The sequence below is a fragment of the Macaca thibetana genome, chromosome 8, assembly GCF_024542745.1.
Source record: "Macaca thibetana thibetana isolate TM-01 chromosome 8, ASM2454274v1, whole genome shotgun sequence".
Classification (NCBI taxonomy): domain Eukaryota; kingdom Metazoa; phylum Chordata; class Mammalia; order Primates; family Cercopithecidae; genus Macaca; species Macaca thibetana.
This window is the reverse complement of record NC_065585.1, coordinates 6,923,366-6,939,243: the sequence shown is the minus strand read 5'-3', so window position 1 is coordinate 6,939,243 and position 15,878 is coordinate 6,923,366. Positions and strand designations below refer to the sequence as shown.

Below are 15,878 nucleotides of genomic sequence, written 5' to 3'. Positions count from 1 at the left end.
GGGTACCATGTACAATACTTGGGTGATGGGTGTGCTAAAATCTCAGACTTCACCACTATACAATTCATCTATATATTCAAAAACCACCTGTACTCCAAAAGCTACTTAAATAAGACATATTTTTAAAATAAAATTTAAAAGTGGTAGACCTTAAAAATATGCAATTTTTATTTGTCAATTATACCTCGATAAAGCTAGAAAAACAAACTAAACCAAAAAGCTGTCCACATCATCATTCATAATTAATGACATTGAAATCATATTCAATATAAGGAGAATGGTTAAATAAATCACACTACATGCATTAAATGGAAAACTCTGAGGTAATTTAAAAGGTTTAGCTTTTAACATAATTAATTAAATAGCAACATATTTACAATCAACAAAATAAAAAAAATATTAATTGACAAATTATCTCTGGAATCTTAAATTCCCGACCATTTAAACTGCAAAGAAACAGGTCTTTCTCGTGATGAAACAAACAAACAAAAAAACCATTCAAGGTGAAAATGTCTTTAGATTTCACGTTCCTGAGTCAGAATACCAGCTTTGCTACTGACTAGTGACCTTAATCAATTCATTTCATGACCCTGCGTCTGCAAGTCTCCCATTTAATCTTTAAATTCATTTGGCCCTGAAACTCTGCTGTATTTCCCATACAAGTCTATTTCCTCTCGTTCACAATCAAATACTTCAAGGCAATAATCTTCAGGGTCTGTTCTCAATGAAGGTAAACTGGCCACATAGAAGAGCTGGATCATGAGAGATAATTCCTCACACATTTGATTCAAATTTTAATACCATCCTTGCTGGTTCTTTTTTTTTTTTTTTTTTCTGGTTAAGAATCCCTTGCCCAGGCTCCTCAATGCACAAGCACAAGAAGGGCTGACGTCTAGCTCATAAAGACTCCTACTGAGGGACAGATTCCTCCATCTGTGCAAAAGGGAGAAAGGAGCCATTTAACCTGCTAGGAAAGGCACTGGTCTGGGAACCCATCATGCCGGTTCTCTTGGTGACTTTGACATTGACTCTTTTGTGCTACAACTTTGTAGAGAGCCAACGTCTCCTTATCTACAGGATATGGGTGCTAGCCTTGATGAATACCAGGGTTTGGATACTGGATCCTGTGTCAGGAAGAGAGAGGAATAAAAACACAGTCCCTGCCTTCACTGAGCTTGAATCTGCAGGGGCCAAGGGAGGAACTGGATATTTTTTACACAAATACACGCACACTTAAAGTCCTGATTGCCACAAAGCAGAGGTGCCTGCCAGCCAGGCCAAGGGGCACTTCCTGCGGGGAGTAGCCTGCGGCAGAGTTCTGAAGGAAATGAAGGCATGAGGAGGCAAAGCAGAGGGAAGACAGAGGGAGACACATGCAAGCATCCTGTCTTCTCAGTGTACATTAGTGGAGACGGCCAAGCCATGGTCTGCACAAACCCATGGTAAGGAAGCAGAAAGCATCATAAGGAATGTTCAGATGAAATATTAAGGAAATATTATGTCTTTTAAAGCAAGATTATTCCTGCCTGGAAGATAAAAGGCTTTGTGTAAGTGGGAGTGGAAAATAGAGCTGCAGAATTTGATGATCTGGTAGGAAATAAATTAAAAATTTGAGGGGCAAAAGCACATTTGGCAGGTCCATCACAGAACAAGCAAAGGCAGCCCCTCCCTTAAAAAAACAGAAAGCAGTCCAGCCTGAGTGAAGGCATGCGTCCGGGATGACTTGAAAAGTTTTCTTTCAGAGACCTTGAAAATAAGGCTCAGGTATTTGCTGCTAATGAATGCTTTTTAGTCTATATCAAATGCCTGTCTATAGCTCTTTTCACTGTGGACTGAGACTTCTTTGAAATCCTCTCTGGTTCTTGTCTTTTTCTCTTAATTCTCTAGCTGTTCCTCCTCAGGCATCCTCATCAACTTGTTTTTATCTGCCCACCCCCGAACGTTAACATGGCCTCAGAAGGCCTCGGCTGGCTTCCTTTCACATTTCACAGAATCTCCACCTTCAAACTTATCCTCATGTCTGGCTTTAACCTCTGTGTATCTGCTGGTGACTCCACATGAATTAATGTCAGTTCAGATCTTCCAACGAACCAGCCGAGTCCCCGGTGCTGGGCCCTTTATGCATTTTATTATGTTGAATTATTTTTAGGTAACGGAGCTCCTTCTTTCCCAGCCCCTCAGCTCAATCTTACATGGAAATCTAATCTGTAAAACAGGTAAACATAATTTTATGAAAATAATTTAGTTTATATAGTCCAAATGGGTGGCGTTTACTGAAGAAAATCAATGAAACCGTGAAGTAATCTGGGTGACATGCAAGTTAGAAATTAAGAGCTATGGAGCCTTAGATAAGTAGTTTTTTATTTTTCTGACAGCATAAGATATAGTATATGTAACATCTACAAGCATCATTGTTTGTACATACGTATTTTGTGTGATATATATTTGATTTCATCCCATCCCTTTTCAAAATCTTTGGTTCTGCTATTCATTTTTACCCCCCGCCCCGCCCCGCCATGGTAACTATTTATCTTGCTATTATTCAAAAACTCGAAAATTGATTTTTTAGAATAAAAATTTGGGATCAATTATTGTTTCAAAGTCCCGTTACTTTATCTAGCAAATGTTCACACTCTCTTCCTCATGAATGTTAAAGCCAAATGAGAGGTATGGCAAGCTCAGGGTAAGCACTGAAATTACACATAGCCCCATTTGTCGTGACCTGGGATACCATCTGTTCTCATGTCATTGCACAACTCTGTGCTGAGAGGATGTGACCCAGCCAGGCCTGGCATCTGGGCCCCTCACGTGTAGGTGCTACAGAGAGGGATGTCTGCTTGCATCATGTCATGTGATCAGACATATGCATCTGCTAAGTCACCCTCTCAATGCCACAGAGTTGAAATATGGAAAGAAAGGAAATCTATACAAAAACAGTTAAGAAATATAGCACGAGTCGATGATGGTGAGAAGGAGGGGCAGAGCAGCTGCCATTCGAATATTACTTCCGTGATAAGGGCTTGCATGACCTAAGTAAATCTGCGACATGACCTCGCGAGACAGGGTCTGCTCCTGCTATCATGCTCATATGTAGAAACTGAGGCACTGGGTGCTTGCCCAAAGTCTCACCACTTTAGAGGTCGAGCCAGGATTTGAACCCAGACACTAGAAGTTATACTCCTAAAATCGGTCTTCACTGTATAAATATTTATTAATAAGACAAACATTTCATTCATTGTATTTTTTAAAACATGTAACATATTTAAGAAAAGCAACTGAAATAACGTGTGCCGTTAACCTAGAGGCCAGTCCATGGAACACTGAGAGACCCCTAAAAGTCTCATCTTGTCACTGCTGCATCAGTGTGAATGTCCAATGAGAGCTGGGAGCATGCAGAGAAGGAGGCTGGTGAAGACGCTGAGCAAAGGAAGGAATCAGGCAGTGCCAGGGGCACAAGGGGAAGCTGAACGTCCAAGAAGCCAGAGACAGCTCTGATGGACAGGACTTAAAATTGAGATTAGAGGCAGAAGTGAGGGTGGATAAGGGGGTCAGGATGAAGCTCAGGTCCATCTTGCTGGGCCAGCTGCATGGCAGGGCCATTTATCAACAAAGCTGATTCCCTCGTTCAGCAGACGCTTGCCACAGGTCCTGTTCCCAACACCATGGGTGCAGAACGGGACAAACAACGCTTGTCCAGATCCGGGATCTGGACCATCTGGACTTGAATCTTGCCTCCAGGAGTTAATAATTGGGGAGCCTTGGGCAAGTCAGTGGGTTTCTCTATGCCTAAATTTCCCTTTCTGCAAAACAGGGACCTATTCATATAACTGACTACATAGGGAAGATGTGATGAGTTAAGTACAGCATACACACGAAATATTACAAATAACTCCTGGCGTGTAAACACCACTCAGTCGTGATCTGCTGAAAGTAACATTATTATTAAATTCAAGAGGAGATGCAGATGAAAAGCAACTAAGCCCATATGTAATAAATTAACTGAAGTCCCTTAAAGAAAAAAAGAGTAAGGACTTGCGTGTCGATAAGTGAAACAGAGAATCTATTCAAAGAAAACACTGGGCAAGAATTCCTCTCTCAGAAGGTGACATTTGAGCAAAGATCTGAATTAATTAAGGAAACAAGCTAGACAAAGGTTGGGAGAGAAATCGCCAAGTGCCAGACAAAAACATACCCAAGTTCAGAAGCTCTGAATTGGGAATGAACTTGGTGAATTCAAGAAAGAATAAGAGTCACAGGGAAGAGGGACAGAGACGAGTGGAAGAGGAACTCCGCGATGAGATGACCCCAAGCGAGCCAGGACCTGCTAAGAAGTTTGGATTTTTTTCCCATGGTTTACAAGATACAATAATATTGTAGTGACAAGCCAGACCGTCTGAGTTAGAACCCTGACCCCACCTCTTATTATACCTTGGCTAAGTCACAGGCTCGTTTTTAACCACGAGTATTAACTTGTGGATTTTTTTTTTTTAGTTATTGCCAAGGAACACACAGTGGGAGGGACAGGTATATCAGGATCTCTGAAATGCAAAATGAGAAAGGCTAGTGTTCTCAGGATAACAGTCCTGCTCACAGAAATTCTATACACCCCACACTGGGTCCCTTAGAGCCATTTCAAAAACGGTGACTGTAATTCCAGCTACTCAGGAGGCTGAGGCACAAGAATCACTTGAACCTGGGATGCGGAGGTTGCAGTAAGCCGAGATTGCTCCACTGCACTCCAGCCTGGCCAACAGAGCGACATTCAGCCTCAAATTAATTAATTAATTAATTAAAAATAAAAAACACTCTAACTTTGGTGATCCCACTTTCTAGCAATTATATTAAAATACCAAATTTCCCACAAATGAATCAGAGAAATATGTCTTATTTTCTACAACACGTGTTTTCAAAATTAGTTACTTCCTAATAATCCTTGACTATCCTGTTGCCTATCAAAGAAGGCCCAATTCATCCCACTATCATGAAAAATAATTCTTAAATGAGGAAAGAGAAAATTTCATGTTTTTCTTATGCAGACGAATCCCCCCGAAACAACAATGAGCCCAGCAGAAGTAGACCCAACTCCACCAGAACTGACACCCGCTCACCAGGCCTCACCATTTTATTTGTGTTTGCCTTGGCTGCCAATGGCAGGCTACCTGGAGTGTGCAAGTTGTCCAGTGGCTTAGGGAATGGTTGAGATACACATGTATGTACACACACACAAACATGCTCCAAATACAAAAATTAAGCTGCAGAGTCAAAATTAATAATGTTTAACTGCATTTCCTCAAAATGATAGTCCATTGGTCCCATGAGTCTTTATGAAAATGTCAGTGCATTTGCAGAGACCTTGTAGGTAGATTTTCTTACTTTGTGACATTTCTTGAGTGTGCAGTAAAATCACAAATGCTTATGAATAAAGAGTTAGTTATTAGGAGGTAACTAATTTTGAAAACACATGTTGTAGAAAAATAATACCTATTTATCTGATTCATTTGTGGAAAACTTTAATATAATTAAAATTGGTATATTTTAATATAATTGCTAGGAAGTGGGATCACCAAAAGTGAGAGTGGTTTTTCATTTTTTATTTTATTTTATTTTATTTTATTTATTTATTTATTTGAGACTGAATCTCGCTCTATCGCCCAGGCTGGAGTGCGGTGGCAGGATTTCGGCTCACTGCAACCTCTGCAACCTGGGTTGAAGTGATTCTTGTGCTTCAGCCTCCTGAGTAGCTGGGATTAAAGGCACCATTTTTGAAATGGCTCCAAGGGATCCAGTGTGGGGTGTATAGAATGTCTGTAAGTGGGACTGTTATCCTGAGAACACAACCCTTTCTCATTTCGCATTTCAGAGGTCCTGATATACCTGTCCCTCCCACTGTGTGTTCCTTGGGAATAATTTTTTTTTTTAATTCCAAAAGTTAATACTCATGGTTAAAAATGAGCCTGTGGGCCGGGCGCGGTGGCTCAAGCCTGTAATCCCAGCACTTTGGGAGGCCGAGACGGGCGGATCACGAGGTCAGGAGATCGAGACCATCCTGGCTAACACGGTGAAACCCCCGTCTCTACTAAAAAATACAAAAAACTAGCCGGGCGCGGTGGCGGGCGCCTGTAGTCCCAGGTACTCGGGAGGCTGAGGCAGGAGAATGGCGTGAACCCGGGAGGCGGAGCTTGCAGTGAGCCGAGATCGCGCCACTGCACTCCAGCCTGGGCTGGGCGACAGAGCGAGACTCCGTCTCAAAAAAAAAAAAAAAAAAAAAAAAAAAAAAAAAATGAGCCTGTGGCCTAGCCAAGGTATATATTCAGCAGAGCCTGGAGACTGCCCTCCTGCCGTTCATGGCAACCACTATTCCATTTGCCTAATGGAATCTGCCTCCCTAGCTCAGAAATAAAATCTATTTCTTTTCACGATTACAGTGCTTTCCACTGGCACCCAATGAAAATGCATCTGCGAGCAGGTCAAAAATCAAAGCCCCTCTGCTGCAAAGGTCCTCAAAGACGTGGCTTTCACATTTAATGCATTAAGACTACAGAATTTCTTCTTATAACTGTTAAGTCACCAAGGAGAAAAGACTAAATCATGCGATTATCCATCATTAGTATCAACCTATTAGCTACAATTTTAGAATTCCCAGGTTCTGGGAGAGCAAAGAATTTATCTTGCGCAGCCTCATGTGAATTTCCTCTTCAATATTTTCTCCCCGTGCCATTTTATTTCACTTTTTTTTTTATTTTTTTATAGAGACGGAGTCTTGCTCTGTTGCCAGGCTGGAGTGCAGTGGCACCATCTCAGCTCACTGTAACCTCCACCTCCCGGGTTCAAGCGATTCTCCTGCCTCAGCCTCCCAAGTAACTGGGACTACAGGCACGCACCAACATGCCCAGCTAATTTTTTGCATTTTTAGTAAAGGCGGGGTTTCACCATGTTGTCCAGGATGGTCTTGATCTCTTGACTTCGTGATCTGCCCACCTCAGTCTCCCAAAGTGCTGGGATTAAGGCATAAGCCACTGCGCCCAGCCTCATTTTACTTTTAAAGCTTGACTTAGGAGATCTGGGAGTCAGGGTCAAGAAACTGACCTTAGCAAATGCCCATGGGATTCTGTGAGTTAGGACCTTGGGCCACATATTGAGGAACTCTGGGCTATAGGATGTGGACCCACATGCTGTGGTTTGAGGGGGTACAGAACAGTTCTCCCCACACTGATCCTAAATATTTTCCATGGGGATAACCCAAATGTCAGGCATCATACTTCAGTCTTAGTCTATCAGAGACCTTCTGACCAAAACAGAAAGCGGTTGTCTTGCCTCTTTTGGTTTTCTCCAAATAATCAGGATATTTTTTTCTTTCAGTAACAGTTTAATGACTATGAGAACTCCAAACGGCATAGTTTTCCACTGATATTCTTTCTTCCAAAACAGCCTATTTTGCCTAGCCTTGGAGAGCTCAATTTTCTTTTTTTTCTAATTGCATGAAATTCAGCTTTCCACTTTTGTTCTTTGTTCTGAGCTCCGTCTTCAGATGTGGCTTTTTATCCACTCATTCAACAAACATGCATGAGATGCCTACTCTGCCCCAGGCCCTCTGCTAGGCACCAGCCGGCCAGCATTGAAGAAAGCAACATGGTTCCAGCAACTTGGAGTGTGCATTTTAGCATCGCCTTCCTCATGAAAGATTAACTTATATCCCTAAGTATCAAAAGATAAGAAAAGCTTTCTCATGTTAAAAAGACCTGGATGACTCCAAACAGATGCACACAATTTTATAATGCCCTTTTCATTGTGCATGGCCTCATACCATGATGGACCCCCGCTTGAAACCTTCAGTACAAGAAAAGTTCCGTGCTGTGGAAGACAACATCGCAGCTGGGCATCTCAGGGTTCAGAGAGAGCTCTGGACCAGTGCCTGGCACACAGGAGGCCCTCAAGAAACTCTGAACAAGTAAAACTCCGTCAGGACTAACATTCTAGTCCGTGCAACTTCCCCCACTTTCTGTTATAAAACTAAAATAACCAATGTTGATGAGGGTTCATCATGTCGGACTCCCTTTTCAGTGCGACATTTTTAATTCTCACAAAAACCACATGAAGGAATTGTTATTATTATTATTATCATCATTATTATTCTTCCCATTTTACAGAGAAGAAAAATGAATTCCAGGGAGGTGAGTGAGGAGTCCGAGGTCATCCAGTGTGAGTGCGGGCCCAGGCTTCTGATTCTAGAATCTGTGTAAGTGGTACTCTAGAGACAGAGGTTGTCCTTTCTTCTATCCACAAGGTAAGCCACTCTGAAGCCTTGAGCTACATCACTGGATGCATGCTTTCCGGCCCTCCACTTGTCCCTCATCCCTAGGTTTGTTTGCTTAAAACTCATTGTACTGGGTGAAATTTCCCAGGCAGCAGCTGTTAATGCCGCTGCCTGAGCAAGGAAAAGGTAGCTAAGCTAACCAAGGGACCCTGGAGCCTTACCCACTAGAGAACGAATGCAGGGCAGGGCTGCTGACTCCAAGTGAGCCGAAGTCATAAAGACCTGCTAGGGGGACCCTCCTCATTTCTGAGCAGATGAAGATTTGCCTTGATAACCTGCACCAGAAATCAGGACACCAGAAGTCAGGTGTGCCTCACAAAAGAGGGCAGCCTTGTCAAGGAGGCCCCCCTGAGCCCTGAGCCCTGAGCCCCCGGGGCCAACCCTCCCAAGCCCACATCACTCACGTTGTGATTGCCAGACAATCTCTCTGTTCCACACCCTGGTCTTGGGGCCCCATGAGAATAGCGCCAGCCACCAAGCTCACTGTCAAGAGCGCCTCATACACAGCAAACTTTCAAAAGTAGAATTTTATGCTGGGTAAGTATCTTAACAGAAATCACAACACACACCAGTTAAAATGGCAATTATTAAAAAGTTAGGAAACAACAGATGCTGGAGAGGATGTGGAGAAATAGGAACGCTTTTACACTATTGATACGAATGTAAATTAGTTCAACCATTGTGGAAGACAGTGTGGCAATTCCTCAAGGATCTCGAACCAGAAATACCATTTGACCCAGCAATCCCATTACTGGGTATATACCCAAAGGATTATAAATCATTCTACTATAAAGACACATGCACATGTATGTTTATCGCAGCACTATTTAGAATAGCAAAGACTTGGAACCAACTCAAATGCCCATCAATGATAGACTGGATAAAGAAAATGAGGCACATATACACCATGGAATATTATGCAGCCATAAAAAAGAATGAGTTCATGTCCTTTGCAGGGTCATGGATGAAGCTGGAAGTCATTATTCTCAGGAAACTGACACAGGAACAGAAAACCAAACACCGCATGTTCTCACTCATAAGTGGGAGTTGAACAATGAGAACACATGGACAGAGGGAGGGGAACATCACACACCGGGGCCTCTCTGGGGGCGGTGGGCAAGGCGAGGGAGAGCATTAGGATAAATACCTAATGCATGCAGGGCTTAAAACCTGATGATGAGTTGGTAGGTGCGGCAAACCACCATGGCACATGTATGCCTATATAACAAACCTGCACGTTCTGCACATGTATCCCAGAACTTAAAGTAAAATTAAAAAAAATAAAGAAGTAGCCGCCATGCTAATCCCAATTAAAAAAAGAAATCACAACAAATGTGGGGTGGACTAAGAGATTATTCCCACCAGATGTGGCAGGGGGTGGTGCAAGGTTGTGGTGTCCTGGTGCGTGTGCCTGCGCATGAGAATCTATGCATATGTGTGCTCCCAACGGGACAGGAAATCTACCAAGTACCCACATATGTTACCTACACTGATCCTTCAAACATTTCTACAGGGTCATTCCTATCGTTGCTATTCCCATTTACAGAGAGCTAAAGAGCGGCACAGAAGCTACTGGTTCAGGGTCACAAGAACCTGGGTGGACTCAGGTTTGGCCAACTTCAAACCCTACTTCCTAACTGCTATACAATTTCTAGCAGCTTCTGGACACAGTTGCTAAAGCAGCAGACAACGATGTGTTGTCAAATAACTTATGACGAGTATGCCCTCAGTGAGACCTAGACAGAGAGTGGGGAACCAGGGTAGGGAAAGAGAGGAAGACAGGCCTGGGCACATTTCAGAGGTCCTGAGAAGGGCGCTTCAGCCTGATTGTCAGACAACTTGGGAGTGAGCCTTACTTTCCATCCTGAGACAAGGGAGCTGGGTTTCCATGACCCTGTGTCAGTAGCCATTTGTTCATAGCAAGGGTTGGGGTGAGGATGGGGGATGATGGAATTCAAACTCCCAGGAAAGTTTAATTATTGGACGAAATGCTTCCTGTTGTCTGGGAGTGGTCCTCCACAGGGAAGCCACAGGTTCTGGGGACTGGAAACACACTAAAATAGGGTAGAAGAAGCACAGAAATGCAGGTGGAGTGTGGAAGTGGCTACGTGCTGCATGCCTATAGCTTGTGCAAAGGACGTTCAGTTGCGTAACTATTAATAGTCACATAACTATTAAGTCTCCTGGGGGCAGGAGACTGCCCTTAGACCACCTGGTTGTTGAAGGCTGCATGCATTCTTTCTGTAAGTCCACTGGGAGGAGAGGCGGGAAAGAAAGAAACAGGGGTAGGCATTCGAAGTTGAAGGAACTACAAAAGCAGGAGCTGAGATGAGTCAAGGCACATGACTGCACAGAGATTGATGGAAGCTCCTGAAGGAGGGCCCTAGATGGCTAGCAGGTATCATGACACAACCTCAAGGACAAAGGATAGAGCAACAATGCTGGCTTGGCCCAAAGGAAGTGGGGTGGTCACCCACTCCCTTGGCTCGGAGTGGAAGGAAAGGGCCCCTGGGCTTGGCGTTTCTGAGTTGACTGGTGTGACCTGCCTGGAAGCCGAAAAGGTGGAAGAGCCCCCTTTAAGTGCTTTGTTTAATCAGGAAGCCCACCCTGCCGCCCACCCTGCTGGCCCCGGGTAGGCTCTTCTGTGGCCCCAGGCTGGTACTTAGAGCCTGGGAGCTGCAGTGTTTTACCTGCTTAGAATTCTCCATGAAAAACAGACATATTTGATATTTAGGTGCTTTAATGGACCCTGAAAAGAAATTAGATTGATTCATTTGAAGAATAAATGTCTGTCCCCCGCCCTCTACATGGTAAAACTCTTAAATGCTTCTACTTAATGGAAATGGAAATTACCTCTCAAAACATTACGAAAACTAATCATGGCAATTTTTATACATTTCCACAATTTACTGTGCTATCTTTTCTCTTGCTTTGATGAGCAGTGACTAGCAGATGCCTGTTTTGTGCCTAATCATTTAGCAGCCTCACTCGACTTGAACAGACCCCTCTCCCAAGTATGATTCAGCTGATCAGCCCCCTAAGGGAAAAAAATAACATCTCTAGGTAGAAAGAGACTGCAGAATCTAAGAAACAGCAACATTTTGGTGGAAGAAAAGAGCCAAGGCTAAGTATATTTAACATCTGTTCACACAGACATGGACATACCAATTACTTTGTAACCCTGAACTCAAAAGAAAACAACAAATCTGAGACCCGCAAAACATAAGCAAGCCTTTGAAGTAAGCATAATCACATTTTAAAATGTCTTACGTCTGTTTTATCCTCCTGGAATACCTGAACTCTCACATTCAATTCATTATCATTCATCTTTGTATTTCTCAGGGCATAGTACACATTCTGGCTTGTAGGAGGCATCTGAAAAATTTGTTGAACTCAGATAAATATCAATTTTGATCCAAATGTCATAGGCTTGACTGACAAGTATAATAAGTGAGTATGTTAGAAATAAGATAGACCAAATCAGTTATACATACATACATATATATATATGCATATATTTATATGTATAGACATTTATATTTATAGGTGGACCACTTGAAATTAATTATATACACACATGCATATATATGTATACATATGCATGTATGTTCGCGTGTGTATATGTCTTATGATTACTACAAAGAATAGTGAAAGTAGCATTCAATTTGAGTACTGAGACACACAATGAAGTTTCTGAAAATCCCCATCACACTTTTACTAAGAAAAATCTATGTTCTGTTCTATTTGCATAACTAGCTGTTGGCAAGCCACATCCTATTGGCAGGCCTCCTCTTAGAAACTATTAGATGAGGCCAGGCGCAGTGGCTCATGCCTGTAATACTAGCACTTTGGGAGGCTGAGGTGGGTGACCACTTGAGGTCAGGAGTGCAAGACCAGCCTGGCCAACATGGTAAAACCCAATCTCTACTAAAAATACAAAAATTAGCCAGGCATGGTGGCGCACACCTGTAATCCCAGCCACTTGGGAGGCTGAGGCAGGAGAATTGTTTGAACCCGAAAGGCACAGGTTGCGGTGAGCTGAGATTGCACCACTACACTCCAGGCTGGGAGACCGAGCAAGACTCCGTCTCAAAAAAAAAGAAACTATCAGATGAGACTGTACAACCTGGCTCGGCTCTCCCTTGAATGTTTAGACCTCATCTCACTAAGGGTCCACAGGAATGCAACAATAATACAAAAATCCCGTTACAGTCTATCACCTTTTTTTTTTTTTTTTTTTGAGACAGAGTCTCACTCTGTCACCCAGGCTGGAGAGCAGTGGCACGATCTCTGCTCACTGAAACCTCCGCCTCCCAAGCTCAAGCAATTCTCCTGTCTCAGTCCCCTGAGTAGCCGGGACTACAGGTGCATGTCACCACGCCTTGCTAATTTTTTGTATTTTTAGTAGAGACGGGGTTTTTCCATGTTGGCCAGGCTGGTCCTAAACTCCTGACTTCAGGTGATCTGCCTGCCTCGGCCTCCCAAAGTGCTGGGATTACAAGTGTGGGCCACCACACCCGGCCACAGGCTGTATCATTCTTTAAGGCCATTGTGAACACAGAGATTAGCAAATGCTGCTGGTTACAGTCTTGGTTCTGAGCTGGTTGTCCCAGCCATTCCTGTATCCCACTCTCTAAAGTCTATCAATGTCCATGTTCCCATCTTGCCTTCACACTGAATGTTCAGCAACATCCCTCCTGTTTAACCTTGACACCTGATGTGGTTTTGCTATGTCCCCACCCAAATCCCATCTTGAATTCCTACATGTTGTGGGAGGGACCCAGTGGGAGGTAATTGAATCATGGTATTCGTTCTCGTGATAGTGAATAAGTCTCATGAGATCTGACAGTTTTAAAAAGAGGAGTTCTCCTATACAAACCCTGTCTCTCTTTGCCTGCTGCCATCCATGTAAGATGTGACTTGTTCCTCCTTGCCTTCCCTGGTGATTGTGAGGCTTCCCCACCCATGCAGAACTGTAAGTCCAATTAAACCTTTTTCTTATGTAAATTGCCCAGTCTTGGGTATGTCTTTATCAGTAGCATGAAAAGGGACTAATACACCCATGCTGTGAGGGCCCTCTGTCTCACATCCAATCACCCTGTCACCTTTGCCTTAGGAACACTTCTGCTGACTCCGTCTGCAAGCTTCCCTTGAATGCATGGTAAGACGTTTTATTAACTGATAATATTAATAATAATAGCTGCTTTTTATTTTTCCCATTTTGTATCAGGCACTGTGCTAGGGGCTTTGCCATCATGCTCTCAAACCCTCTCTGAAACCCTAGGCAAAAGGTATGACTATCCCCATTGTGGTAAAAAAAAAAAAAAAAAAAAAAAAAATTGAAGGCTTAGTGGTTGAAAGGCTTCCCTTGGCACACATAGTTCTGAAGTGAGTGATTGGGATGTTAACATGACTATCTGAGTTCAAGTCTTTTCTGCTGCAGGCCCTCCCTCCCTAATAAGTAGATTCTTTTATCAAACAGTTTTCATGGAATCTTCCTAATTTTCACTGAATTTTCTTAATTTTCACTGAAGGTCAAGGGGAACAACAGGAAGATATTGCAATGATTTTTTTCTTTTTTGTTCTTGAACAGTCAAGGGGTGTCTTGGTCAGTGAATCATTAGTCACCTGTAATTTGCACTTTTCTATTTCTGGTAATGATGAAGACCTGCGTCCTTCATATTCATACCCAACACTAAGGCCAAACCCCCAATGTTCTCACATCTACACAGAAGGGGCCCCAGGTCCACAAGCACATCTGACAGTATTACAGTTGCTGTCACCATTCGTGTGCCTGTCCCTTCTCAAATGCTAGGATCTTTCTCACATGTCCAAGAAAACGATTATTCCTAACTGGTGTGAGCTCCAAGCCTGTCATGTTCTATGGAATAAGATATGCAGCTAACTCAGAAAAGAGCAAACCTTCAGTTTTCCAGAGAAATCTTCCCCAAATCACCTCTTAAAAAAGAATTGAAAGGAAAAGGCAATGGCATGCAGGCTGTGCACATGGGGAATTACTATTATATTTTAACACACAGGATCTAATCATAAACATCTAGCTTGTACAAGTCAATGCAATATTTATTTCATATCAAGAAGATCTGGACCTAAATCATCTACATAATGGAAACATGCTTCCATATAATGAGGCTATTAGAGAACTGACATATTTAAAAAGAGAATAAAAATGCAGAATCCTGTCCCTTGATTTATGAGAGAGCACCACGTGTTTGAACAGCACTGGGCTGGACAAGGTGCTTTCATTTCACCTGGCTGTGTCTCTGAAACAAAACCAATCTCTTCCGTGTGGCACAAATGGGCTCCAAACCTGACCACAGCTTGTTTCTCTACTCATGTTGGTGCTGTTCTTATCAGCAGTCACATCTCTCCTCATCCTGTGAACACCTTTGCTCTGTACAGGTCATTGTATTACCTCGCCTGGATCAACCTTCCCTACTTTTGTCTGTGGAACCAACGTCTGCTTGTTCTTCAAGCCCAATCTTGAAGAACAAGATTGAGACTGAGAGGTCCTTTCTCAGTCAAGCCACTGGCTCCTCGCACAGGCAGTCCTGCATGGCCCCACAGTCCGTCCGATGGTCACCGCACTCTCCACCCCTACTGTATCATCTGATCACTTCTGTCTCCCTGAGGTGACTTTGAGCATCTCTAGAGCTGGAAGGCAGCCTCTCGTTCCCCTGGATGAACAGCACAGGTCAGAAGGCTGCTAAATAAAAAGTGACTCTTGTACCTAATAGCAACACTTATTCTAAGTAACAGTTATTATGAGCTCACCATGTGCCAGGCAACAGTCTAATCACTTTACATACATGATTTATATGTAAACCATGTAATGTATGTAATCATTTTACATGCATGAATTTGCATAATTCATTCAATCTTTACCATAAACCTATAAGTACCAACTGCCATCCCTGTTTTATAGATGAGGAACCTGAAAAACAAATTGGTTAAAGAACTTTTCTAAAGTCAAGCAGCTTAGAAGTGGGAGAAGTAGAAATTATACCTGGAAAGCCCAAGCTTGTGGCCCTCATAACTGCTAAATTCTGCCTCCTTGGATATGGCAAGCTGTTTCTATTTCCATTTAGAGATACATGGAACTAAAAAGCCAAATGAAATCATTTATTCCAACAAGATCGTTTAAGTACTGAGTATCAAAGACATCATTAAAGTCCAAATGTTTTCACTCCTCCTGGTTCTCTTCCAATATGTTATATTTTGTTGCCTAAAGATACATTTTTCTCTTTTCTCCTCAGAAATGCATATAGGTAATGGAAAATATGTTTGGATAGTTGGCCAGATATAGGACTGCCAGAGTTTCCTCCCATCACTGTACATGCAGATGGTGCTTCCAATGAAAGGCGAAAGTCTATTTCCATTCCCCTGGGGCTGGCCTTGTCACCTGCCCTGACCAATGAACTGTGGAGGAAGCGACCCTGGGCCAGTCTCCATCTAGCCCTTAAGTGGCCTGGAATCTTCCTCATTTTCTCTCTGGGGAACTCAGCTTTCATGTAAGAAGTCTGACCACCCAACTGGAGACAGAAGC

At 42.9% G+C, this 15,878-nt stretch overlaps 1 protein-coding gene across 8 annotated transcripts in view; it reads right to left on the bottom strand.

Annotated features, from left to right (window-relative positions):
• FAM135B (family with sequence similarity 135 member B) overlaps positions 1-15,878 on the bottom strand; it is a 360,700-nt gene that overhangs the window by 166,704 nt on the left and 178,118 nt on the right. Inside the window, exon 1 of one of the 8 annotated variants that reach the window (XM_050802607.1) lies at positions 14,748-14,816. The exons of the other annotated variants lie outside the window; for them this stretch is intronic. The gene's annotated coding sequence lies outside the window, so the exon portion shown is untranslated. Of the gene's footprint in view, positions 1-14,747; positions 14,817-15,878 lie in introns of those variants that run through there. 8 annotated transcript variants of the gene reach the window in all.